Source organism: Canis aureus, chromosome 29 (genome assembly GCF_053574225.1).
Source record: "Canis aureus isolate CA01 chromosome 29, VMU_Caureus_v.1.0, whole genome shotgun sequence".
Lineage (NCBI taxonomy): Eukaryota > Metazoa > Chordata > Mammalia > Carnivora > Canidae > Canis > Canis aureus.
This window is the reverse complement of record NC_135639.1, coordinates 24,323,956-24,336,302: the sequence shown is the minus strand read 5'-3', so window position 1 is coordinate 24,336,302 and position 12,347 is coordinate 24,323,956. Positions and strand designations below refer to the sequence as shown.

General features: G+C 43.9%; 1 protein-coding gene and 1 long non-coding RNA gene across 3 annotated transcripts in view; both read left to right on the top strand.

The window, feature by feature from the left end:
- The window catches only part of LOC144301146 (uncharacterized), a 79,091-nt gene extending 71,555 nt beyond the window's left edge, over nucleotides 1-7,536 (top strand). The window contains exons 4-5 of one of the 2 annotated variants that reach the window (XR_013367933.1): nucleotides 5,475-5,558; nucleotides 7,120-7,536. This is a non-coding gene — a long non-coding RNA (uncharacterized LOC144301146). The remainder of the gene's footprint in view (nucleotides 1-5,474; nucleotides 5,559-7,119) is intronic. The other variant, XR_013367934.1, reaches the window with a different exon arrangement.
- The window catches only part of SORCS3 (sortilin related VPS10 domain containing receptor 3), a 586,644-nt gene that overhangs the window by 92,728 nt on the left and 481,569 nt on the right, over nucleotides 1-12,347 (top strand). The gene's annotated exons all lie outside the window — the stretch shown is intronic.

The window sequence follows — 12,347 nt, the reverse complement described above, 5'->3', positions numbered from 1 at the left end:
TGGCTACATCAGAATCATCTGGGGCCCATGTTAAAAATCAGACTGTCAGACCTCTCCCAAGACCTACTAATTCATAATCTCTCCAGATGTTGTTGGCCAGCTCTGCAGGTGGAATTTGGATATGTGGCCAGATTTGGGTCATGGGCTCTTCTGCCTTAATGCTTGCCTTAGATTGCAACCTTGTCAAGGGTAAGACTTTTGCTATGCACTTACACCTACTGGCAGATGTTAGAGACAAAGTCCAAAACAGTGGGGGAAAAACTCTTTCCACAGGCATTTCTGGTTTTAGGTGCTGTAATGGGAGACGTCAAGAGAGACACTGAAATCTAAGCTTCCCTGAGCTTGGTAGTTGAACTCAATGTTTGGGCTCATGGCTTTGCTTGCTATGCTATGACGTAGTAATTTACCCAGGAAATGGTTCTTATCCAGCCTGCTCTATTATAGCCTGGGATATTCATAGAGGAATGAAAACCGATTACAGAAGTCAGTCCCTGCTGGGGCCCCACCAGGCTGGGCCCTGACCTCTATGCCCATGTATTGGCATCTCGTTTATTAGCATCAATAAAGAGTTATTCCACTCATTAGTGAATGGCAATTTGAACCGCAGAATTACACCCTATTCCTGCCAGCCCGTTTACTCATTTTCTCCTTTTCCCCAAGCACTAAAAAAGTCCAGATGGAGTCAGGGCGGGTTGGAGGGGGAATGCCAGAGAAAAAATTAAATTAGAAGAGGTGCTATTGAAGTAACCTAGCTAATCTTAGCAGAGATCTGTGGCTAATCATTCCAGGTAACTCATTCTGTTTGAAAATAGTATCATGTGTCTGTGTGTGTTAGTGTATAATAGGGAGAAGAAGAGACACCCAAAGGATAGATTTATCTGGAATTGTTGAACAACAGCTGAAACCTGACTACTGATAGGGCACATCCATTCATTCACTCGTTCATGCAGTCATTCTGCAAGGAGATATATTGACCACCTGCTGTGTACCTGAGACTCAAACATGTGTTAGTTTTCTAGATAAAAGAACTTGGGGCCCACCATTAAAGAATTTAAAAATTTGGGCCAATAACAAGAGTGCATGAAAGTTAAGTAAGGGCGTAAAATTGGACAAGAAATATCATAAGAGACCAAGTAAATGTTGTTGCAGAAAGGGAGTGGTAAAGTAGTTAAGGAGAGCCTGGATGAAAGGAATAGCCCTACATGATTTAGAATTGAATTTGGAACTTGAGTTGCAAAGAGGACTGAGATTACATGGAAATGAGGATAGTTTGGGCAGGGAGAATGTGTGTGGAGGCATGTTGGGGGCTTTGGCAAATAGTCCAGCTAGTCATGTTGTGTTCATGGGGAACATGTTGATGAGTCGAGAGAGATATAGAGTTCCCTTTAATGATCTAGCATGATACTACTTTGCCTTTTCTCTGTCATCAGACTTGTCACATGGACTCATCATGTTCTGTGATCCTATCTGTCCCATTAGATCGAAACTCCTCAAGAGCTAGGACTGCTTTTTTTGACTTTCAGGTGCCATCCCTTAGGCAAAGCTTTGTCTAAACGATGTGCACCCAGTTAGTGCGTGGGTACTGAATTGTGATATATCTGGATAAGGGTGAAGGACCAATGCCTTCTCCCTTCCTTGTTGCCTGGTACATGCAGGACACCAGCCAGGGTGGTTTGTTCTAGGTTGTTATGTGGCTCTTCGTCAGTGTGGTTAGAGGAAGTCAAAGTTATTCTGAGTTCCACAGTACTATTATTGGAGTTAGGTCATTAATAAACCACACAGAAAAGTGTCCAATGATGGACAGATATTTATTAAGGATCTACTTCTGTCTGGTCCTATGTGAACTCCTATGGGGGTATATAAAAGATTAACATATGGAATAATATAGGAACTCTGTCTTTCAGAAACATACAGCATATTGGACAGATGAAAGTCCAGTACGTGAAACAGAAATTAGCAAAAGAATGATTGGATGGGCCAAATAACCTGCCTGGGTCTTGGTTTATTTTTATCCATAACATTGGACTGGATGATCTCTAAGTACCCTTTGAACTTGAAATTGATCAAGGGCTCCAAGAGTGCAGCAGGGGTAGATCACTGTGCAGGGCAGGTAATGCTCACTTAGCACTGTCTTCGTAAGTGGCCTTTCTTGGCAGGGTAAGGGTGGAGTCAGGTCGAGCTTGGCAGGTACCAGGCATGGTTGGAGTGGGAGAGGAGAAATCTTCCAGAGAGGGGAGGAAGACAGGGAAGGGTCAGAGACTAGAGTGAGCATGCAGGGTAGAGGCTGCCTATGGAATCAGAGTGGACCTCACAGGGCATCGACCCTCTGGCACTGGTCAGGGTGACATTACAAATCCCTTAGGACGTTAAGTACTTCCCTTCACAATCATCTGGCAGCACATGGGTTGAGATCCTGAGTGTTCATGCTCTGTGCTGGTGCATGGGGAAATCTTCCCGACTTTCAGATTAGTGATTTTTCAGAGTGAGTGCTAAGGACTTGACCTCTTAACAGTTCTACCTACTTTTAGGATCCCCCTGAGATAGTCACTTGGCTTTTCCCAAAACTGAAAGGTCTATGTCCACATTGAGGATCAACCACTACCTTCAGACCCCTAACCCACTCCAGCACTGAACAGCTGCTGTTGTCCAAGCTAAGGTCTTTTTTTTTTTTTTTGGCAGGGGAGGAGGGGTCCCAATTTCAACTCATAAAAGTTTGTGCTTGCTTTGTCCAGGTGGATCTGCCAGAGGCCCCCTGACTCAAATGGTTTGTCCCCACGTGTTGTAGCAGCACAGCCCAATTACAAGTGACCAGGACAGCAGCCCACTTAATTTTATGCAGTTAACACCTAACCCTTGGTTTCCTTGGGAAAGCAAAGGCATTGGCCTTTTGGCCTCTCCTGGTCTGGTCAGCAATTACCCAGTTATTAAAACTAAATAATTGCCATTAGCGCCTGTTCTCACTGCATCCCAAGTCTCGTTGCAAGCTCATTTCCATCTCATTTGCAAAGCTTTCAGAGGCAGGGTTAGGAATGCTAGTCCTTCATACACCAGGCTGGGGCAGTAGCAGAGCTGGCTCCTGTGGGGGGGGGGGGTTGCGGGGGGGCTTCCTCAGGCTGCCATTCTGCTCTTAGAGATGGCGCCCCAAGTTCTGTGCTCTCCTTCACTCTCCTGCTCCAGGTCCCCCGCCTGCGTGTCTGTGCTCCTCCCTGTTTGGTGGGCTGGGGGTTTGTCAGAATAGGGTTTCCTCTTGCTTTTTCTCAGCTGGTTATTGCTCTGTGGTGGGGGTTTGTAATTCAGTTTGGGGGTGTGAACTTTCCCTCCCCATTTCTTTCTCTTCCCTTTTCTTTCTTTTGAGTTCTCTTTTCTAAAGAGATTGCTCTTCTTAAACTCTGCCATTAAAGAGGCATTTTTATTTTCTCTAGGAGAAGTCTCACCGTGCAGGTGTGCTGGATTCTTCCACTGACAGCCCCCTTCCCCTCCCGCCATCCCCCACCCCCTCCCCGGCCTTGATGCTGATCATGGTTGTCTGAAGTACAAAAGGAAAGTCAAGATTACAGGTTTTCCTTCTCTTGATTGTATTCTTGGCTGTAGCTTCTCAGCCCTTGGCGGGAAGAACTCACATCAGGCTGGGACGGGGAAACAGGAGAATTCTCAGCCCCAGAGATACATGCTTCTCCAAGCAGATTGCTGAGGCACCCTCATGCCTGAGAATGGATTTAGACTGGACCCCAGCAACTGCTAGGTTCTGGTTGGAGAGAAGAGGTCTGAGATCTGTGTTGTAGGCAGAGAAAATTCTGATGGGGCCTGTGTGCATATGTATTTGGGAGTCTAATTAGGCCCTCAGTGTGTTTGCACTACTCTGTTGCAGTGGCTACAGTATTATTCGACTTTAACTACTTCCACAGGGCAATGATCTTTAACCTAGATTCATGCCTGGTCTTTTTTTTATTATTTCTTTTTTTTTTTCTTTTTTTGGATATTAACTAGAATGAGGGTTACTACATTTTATCCTTATGGCTATGGGCTCATTCATTTATTACTTCCTTCCTTCAGCTATTTGATGGTGGCTCCCAGGTGTGACCTGTGCCACAGCTAGGAACTGGCAGTGTAGATAATGATGACAGGAAAGGTCTGTAGGTGCCATTGTCCTGCCTCTCATTTTGCAGGCAAGAAATTTAATCTCCATTTCCCCATCATCTGTCCATTCTTTCTTCCAGGCCCAGGCTCTGGGATATCCTGTTTTCCAAATGCAGTGTGCCTCGTCACTTTAAAATGACAGTTAGGACTTTGTGGGACCTGTGAGCTGATCCTGTGATGTAGCTGGTACTCTTGGTCATGTGTGTATGACCTTGGTCATGTGTGTATACCCTCCCTGAGTATAAGTCGATCTCCCAGCTCTCTTATGATTCTTCTCCCAGGCTGCTTCATAAACCTGGGCAGGGGGGCCTCTTCTTTTTGTATAACCCACTTAGTGGCCTGAGAAGGCCAGTCTTCCTCCACGAGTTTCCCAGGTTGATCCCTGACATGCCTTTGCCTTGCTGAGGCAGCTCCTGCTAGGGAAACTGATTTTATTTTTATCTTTTTTAAAAGTTTATTTTTAAGTAATCTCTGCATCTCATATGGGACTTGAACTCATGACCCCAAGATCAAGAGTCACATGCTCCTCTGACTGAGCCAGCCAGGTGCCCCAGGGGAAACTGATTTTAAATCTGAAGCTCTGTTATGAATTGAGGTGTGTCCTCTTAATATTCATATGTTGAAGTCCTAATGCCCAGGACCTCAGAATGTGGCCTTATTTGGAAATCTGATTATTGCAGATATGATTAGTTGAGTTCATACTGGAGTTGGATGGGCCCCTAAAACAATATGACTAGGGTCTCCATTAAAGGGAAATGGATATAGATGGAGATCAAGGTGATGCATCCACCAGCCAAGAAACACCGAAGATTGCCAGCAAACCAGCAGACACTATGGGAGAGGCATGGAGCAGATTCTCTCTCAAAGCCCTTAGAGGGGGCCAACCTGTCCATATCTTGATCTTAGATTCCAACCCCTAGAACTCTAATACAAAAATTTTTTGTTGTCTAAGGTACCCTGTTTACAGTAGCCCTAGAAATTAACGCAGGCTCCAAACAGAGTGAGAGCACTCTCTCAGATTTGTAGGGTCGGAAATCATTGCCTGAGGAGGGCAGGGATGGTGGAGGGGCTTCTCTTATGTGGGGATTCTTGGACAATAAATCATTAGGCTGAGATTTTGTGTTGAGGTTTTTTTCATATATATTTTTGGTCTGTTGTATGTGACCTTTTATTTGGAATACCATTGGACTTTCCTTGCTCATGTGCTAGAGGCACTTGGTGAGATCCAGCTCAGAGCTCACCTTCTTGAGATATTTCCTACTCCCAGGCTTGGGTGTTTTCTCTCTTCCCTCCTGGTAACTTGCTTTGTGTTCTAACCATTAGTTCTGCTTTCCCAGTTCAGCAGGTGCTCCACAGAGGACCTGGCGCTATCCTGGGGAGTCTGGGCTGGTGGCTGACACAGAGAAGGCCCTTGTGCTCAGGTAGCTAATCAGCAGTGGGGCAAGTAGATGATAAGTATGTGAGTGGATCAGAATAGTGTTAGATTGCAGAGGGTGGTATAAAGAAAATAAACCAAAGTAATGCAGTAGAAGGGGGTGGGGAGCCTTGGACATAGGGAAGTTTAAGGAGGCTTCTCAAAGGGGGAATAGCTGAGCTGAAACCTGAAAGAGCAGAAGGAGCCATCCATGCAGAGATCTGCAGGGTAAGTCCTGGGTTGGGGGGAATGCCAAGGCCAACCCCAGAGGGGGTAGTGGTCCCAGCACACTCTTGCCAGAGTGATTGGAGAATGGCAGCTCAGCAGGAGAGGGGGTTGAAGACATGAGCAGGACTGGGGTTGTGTGAGCTTTACTTCCCTGCCAGACTGAACTGACTATATAAAGGATTTCATAAACTTTGTCCCCGGAGCAACCCAGCACACAGTCAGTGATAAATTAAATAAATAAATAAATAAATAAATAAATAAATAAATAAATAAATAAATAAATAAATAAAATATGTATTCAACAGCAGCCATAAATATCTATATGTACACATTCTAATTAAAAAAATCACTAAATGCTAGAAGTCACTAGACATTTATTCAAGGTTGCTTCTCACGCAAACTCTGCTGTCCAGGATGCATCAAGAGATAATAAATAAATAAATATGGCTCAGAGATGCGAAGGCAAGATATTGAGAGTTTTAATGTGCTCAAGGTCATGCAGTTTCCTTAGCAGACACTGCCTGTGGCCCTTGTTCAGAGCCTATTAATTCTCTTTCTACATACTTTTATAATGATGTTGGTTGTTAAAATTTCCCAAGTCCCAGCAAATTTAGAGCAACAAATTATAATTGGGAAGCAAGTGGGGTGGGGAATGGACACCAGAGACAAACAGCGGGATGTGGGCATGACGTGACGGTGGGAGACTGGCTGCAAGAAAGTGGACAGGTGTGAAGAAAAAAAAAAGAAGCGGAACTACGAATCCAGAATGCTCATCCGTGTGAGGCTATTAATTCAGGGCAAGCAGCCCCACGCATCACAATAAGCTGAGACACTGTGTATTCCAGCATGGTAAAAATGCAGGCTGTTCACAATGAGCATTCTGAAGTACTACAAAAAAGATTACATTTTGCTCCATGTATTTTGTCTAAGAAAATAGGGGAGTGAGTACCATTCGAGAATAATTTCCATTTGAAATGGTTCAAATTCAAAAACAAATCCGGCACTGAAGGGTAAGCTTCATTTATCTGGAAAATGTACGTCTATGGAAGTCTACCTCCTTGAATGATGCCAAATAAATGAAAATGTGATTGTTTAGCCTTTTGATCTTCAAAAACCTTCGTACAAGTGGTAGGTGATTTTCTGTGACCTCCCAATCAGAGCAAGGAATGATTATTTCTGGGGTTTTTTTCCTCCCGAAGAGCCAGGTAGGAAATGACGAGCAAACAATGACATTATTATAGTGGCACTTTAATGGGTGTTCAGGGAACTAAAAAGTCAGCAGAGGCACTGCATGAAATATTCATGGCTATCTTTCTTTTTCTCGCCTCTTCCCTCCCCAGACACAGGAGTGGAAAGTTTCCAGGGCAAAAGTTCCGAGAGTCCAGGAAGCATGCCAGAGGTGGCTCCTGCATGCCTGTCTTTGACCTCTAGGGGGAGGGAGGGAGAGTTGAAGCTCTTCCACTCCAATGCCAACTTTCTTTTTTTCTCATTCTGACATCTTGGTTTTCCAATAAACTGAGATGCATCTGCGTCTTACAGAAGCTCCGGGATCCTGAATGGATAGTGATGGTTCCATCTCCCCTTGAGAATGAGCTCAAGATTTTGAAGCTACAGATTTTCCCCCTAAAGGCTTCTGGGAGGAGGTGCATGGGATCAAATAGATTGGTATCATCAACAGGAGAATGTGGAGAGCGCTTCTCAGGCACCATGCAAGCTGTTGACTGGTACGAAGTCAGGAGGTCTCCAGGAAGCACTGGTAGTGCTGGGTAATTACTCTGTAGCCTGCTTCTGTCTTAATGATCCTTGCAGAAAGTGTGGCCAATCTATGATTCTAGACTGCAGGTATGCACTTTTCTATGGAAACCCATCCTATGAAATTCTAAATTTCTAAAGTCAGATTTTCAGAGAAATACTTTTCTGCAACAAGAATCTGCCCAGAAGCACCTTGCCCTGTCCCACCTCTAAACATAAACCCCTATTTTCCTCCTCAGGCGGATGACCTTCTTTCCACACAGATCCTATCGGTCCTTTGTGGCCCACTCCTGGCCTCACCACGTCCATGAAGTTTTCCATGACCACTCCAGCCCAATGGCATTTCTTCATCTTCTCATCTTTCTATTATTTGTTACCTGACTGTTCATTTGGTACCTATCACATCTACCTTCTTATCAGTGGTGTGCTGGTATATGTTTAAGAACTGGCTCTCTAGGGAGGCGGGAGGGGGTACGGAGACCCTGATTTACAGCACTTGCCAATTTCTATAGTGTAAATACCCCTGCAGAGGTTAGTTTCCAGCCAATGATGTGATGTGACTCAATCCAAAGTTGGGAAGAGGTGTGCACAATTGGCTTTCTCCAGCTAGTGGTGTCGGCTGCTTCTGGCACCCGATGTCCTGGGACCTCTCTTGCATCTCTCTCTTACCTTCCCACTTACACTCTAAGGATCAGTGGTGCACAGCTCTGACTTCACATTAGAAACACCCAGGGAACCTATGAAAAATTCCATTGCCCAGCTCCACTTCCAGAGATTCTGATTCACCTGGTCGTTGGGAGGAACCAGACATCAGTACTTTTAAAAGCTTCCCAGGTAATTCAGATGTACAGCTGAGGCAAGAACCATGGTCCTAGATTCAGGGAGGATATTTTTAAGCCAGTTATTCACAAAGTCTGATCCTTGGACACATTATCCTGGGATTTGTTAGAAATGCTAAATTTTGGTCCCTACCCCAGACCTACCAGATGAGAGACTTGGAGAAAGAGGGTTAGATCTGCAATCTGTGGTTTCATAAACCCCCAGGTGATTCTGGTGTATGCTAAATATGAAAGCTACTATCTTATGTCTCCTGAATCCTTATTAGAACTAAAGACAGTTATAGTCACACAGCTGTGCCCAATCAACATTTGTTGATTAAAATCTATCAAGGAGAGTGTATTTTCATGAAGCGCTTCCCCCCTCTCTTTGTGAAGGGATTTAATGCAGAGTACCTTAAAATAGAGATTTCTTCTTGCACACTGAATCATGTGGTTCACAAATATTCAGGGATCTAAAATTTAATGTTCATTCAGCTCTGCAGAAACAAACCTCTTATATAAAATGAAGTATAATGACATTCATTCGTTCATTCACTGGTATGTGTTGATGGTGGGAACCTCAGCAAAGTACAGTGAAATTCATCCATCCATCCATCCATCCATCCATCCATCCATCCATCAGATATGTGTTGGCTGGGAGCCTCCTGCTAGGCATGGACAATTTTCTCAGCTCATCTTTACCTATGGTGGCCGGTCAGCATTAGGGCAGCACAAGCCTGGACTTCTGTACTTGATCTGTTACTTACAGGCTGGGTGATATTGTGGCAGATGCTAACTTCTCTAGACCTTTACTTTTTTCATAGTCATTAGCATTCACGTAGAATTTTCTGCTTTACCTGACATAGGATATCCATCAAAAACTTGTAATAAGCATCATAAATAATGTTGAAGAAAGAGACACATTCTCATTATAATCAGCACAAAAATCAAGATACTTTTTCATATTCTTATTTCTCAACAGGTAGTAGAGCAGTGTTTCTCAAACTTTATTGTATCTGTACATCACCTGGGGCTTCTGTTACAATGCAGATTCCGAGGGGTCTTGAGGTGGCAGCCTAAGATTCTGCATTTTCAGCCAGCTTCCAGTGATACCAGTGCTGCTGCTTCACAGACCGCACACTGAACAGCAAGACTCTGAGGTTCTGGCTGATGCAACAATAGGAAGAAAAAAATGAGGGGGATGAGAATTGCAAAGGAAATTATTTGCAAAGGTGATTGTCTACCTAAAAAGCTGACAAACCACTAAAACTAATAAGGGTTTTATACTTTGGATATTATACGGTGCCTGCCTCCCTGGTGAGGTGGTTGTGAGAGTCAAGTGATGGTAATTTATAAATCAAAATATTCTAGAAGTTTAAGCTAAGAAAGCAATGAATTATTAGTGTCTGAATAGTTAATTGTACTGCATTGCCTAGTCCATTGATTTTTTTTTCAGAATTCTTAACTAAGATTCACACAGCGAACTCTAAGAATATATATTATCACTTGTTTCCTGTGTCCCAATCATTCCTTAAGTAGATTCCACATCCTCTGAAGACTGGGAGCTTCTTAATCTCCTTTTGACAGCATGGTGAAGAGAACGGATGGAAAATAGATTTTATCTAGCAGTCAACTCTGGTTGATTGGCAGGGCTTCCTGGAGTCTGAAGGCTGGGACTGCTTCCAGACCTGAAGGCATGAGTGCTATGATCGATTATTGATGTCTGCTTTTGACAGAAGATAGGAGAAGTGGTGGGATGGTCATTAGAACCATATTGACTTAGGTTTGAATCTCTACCAAGAATCAGAGCCTGCCAGAAACTCCTCTCATTAGGGTCTAGAACCTTTTTCTAGGTCCATGTTAGCCCCCTAACTTTACCTTTCTTCTGGTGCCATGAAACCCTGTTTTTTCCACTCTACCTCAGATACACACACACGCACGTGTGCACATGCACACACACACACACACACACAAAATCAACCTCTGAGATGTGATTCATCTCTCCACAGATCTGAACAGAGAGGAGGGATGTCTCCCCAGCTCCAATCTTCCTTGTAAACCCCATTTCCTTTAGAGCTCAATTCCTAATCTTTCTGTGGAAACAGACAAATACCAACATGAAGAATTTAAGAGGTTTATGGACATTTATAGATCTTTATTGTCATGGAGCTGGTCTCTGCTTCCTAACCAGGTCTGAGAAATTTCTGAACCTCTGCTTCCCTACCTGTAAAATTAGAGCTAAGGATTTTGACATCCCAGAGTTTCTGAGAGATTAAGTGATGTATAATATATATGAAAATAGTCACACCAGTGGCTGGTATAAGTAGGCAGGAAGTCAGTGTTGCTTCCCTCTTACAGCTGGTCCTCTGCACAGTGTGTGTAGTGTTTCAACAGTGTTGGCATAGGCTGGGAGTTGTGACCTAATTTGGCATAGAATCTAGATGACTTTCATATATGGTGTTTGGTAGGAAAAAAGAATAATTATTCTATTTAACACGAATTTCCAAGGCTCTTGCTCTCTTTCAGGTATAATTTGAAGTACATTATAAATATTAACTCATTTAATTTTCATAGTAACATTTTGAGTCAGGTACTCTTTCACAGATGAGGAGACCAAGCCCCTGAGAAGTTACAGACATTGTTGACCTAGCTAGTCAGTGTCAGAGCTGGGGTTCTCACCCAGGGTGTCTGGCTACAGAGTCTGTGCTTTCAACCATTGCATGTACTACCTCATCTAGGCCTGAGGTGGAGGACATCCTGGTATCCATAGCCACCAACCTGCCTTTTGGAGCCAGAGATGGTAAAGATTTGCTCTGTTTCCTGTAGAATTCCTTATCTTCTAGAGTATCTGGAAGCAGCTCTTCTCTTTGACCCTGATATTATCCTGCTGCTTTCAGGAGAAATGACCCGGGGGAAAGTCAGAATGGGAGGGAGACCGAGTCTGGGGTGGACCCATTGAAGCTATAAAATCAGTCTAGAGAAAACCAAGATGGTGAAGCTGTGGTCTGATTGCTGTGGTATACATGAGAGGAATTGAGAAGGTGGGTCATGAGAACTGATGGAGTGGAAGCCTTCACCAGATGTGGTTGATATTTGCCTCCTTCTCCTGGTGCTGCAGCTCCACCTCAACTCCCCTGTGTCGAATGAGGGGAGCATTGTGGGAAGTGAGTCAAGTGGCATCCTTGCATACCTTTCTCCTGGTACATTGCATTCACAGGGTTTATTTACTTTCTGTGTCCTGTGTGGGCTCTGTGGGAGGTGTAGGGGCTGTGTCTTGCATCTTAAGCACAGACACAGTGCTGGACATACAGTTGGTAGATGAACTGTGGACAGATGACTTATTAAAGGAAGGGGCCTTCATACTGCTGATGGTTGGAGGAGGCTGACTTCCAACCTGGTGGCAAGTTGGGCCTTCACCTTGGCTTTCTCTTGCTGCTGGCATAAGGCCCATGACAAAGAGGATTTGGGTAAGTCATAAGTGAAAAGAGGAGCAAATGCTACCCCTTGGGCTCAAGGAGATGCGGGGCCATAATACATAATACATAAAGAGCATAACTCTTCCTTATAGCTTGAGTGATACCTCCTTCCTGTCTCCACCCCATATGTGCATATTGGTCTTCGGTGATGTGTTCTTCCATCATTTTGTCTACCATGACTGCCTCTGGGGTTTAATTTAATGTAAATATTGCCAGTACTACATTATGGTGGGTAAGACTCATTATTGCTTAAGTAATAGATGTCAGATTTCTAGTTTTTCTGGGTTTAGAGGAAAGATAGAAAAGTGGCCATTCTTTAGGTTTATATTCCTCCAGTTTTTTTGGTGGATAGCTTCATGTCCAGTCTTCCTCACTCCCCATTGAATGTGGTTCTGATTTTCTTTTTTTTTTTTAAGATTATATTTATTTATTCATTAGAGATACAGAGAGAGAGAGAGAGAGAGAGAGAGAGAGACAGAGACAGGCAGAGGGAGAAGCAGGCTCCATGCAGGATCATGGAGT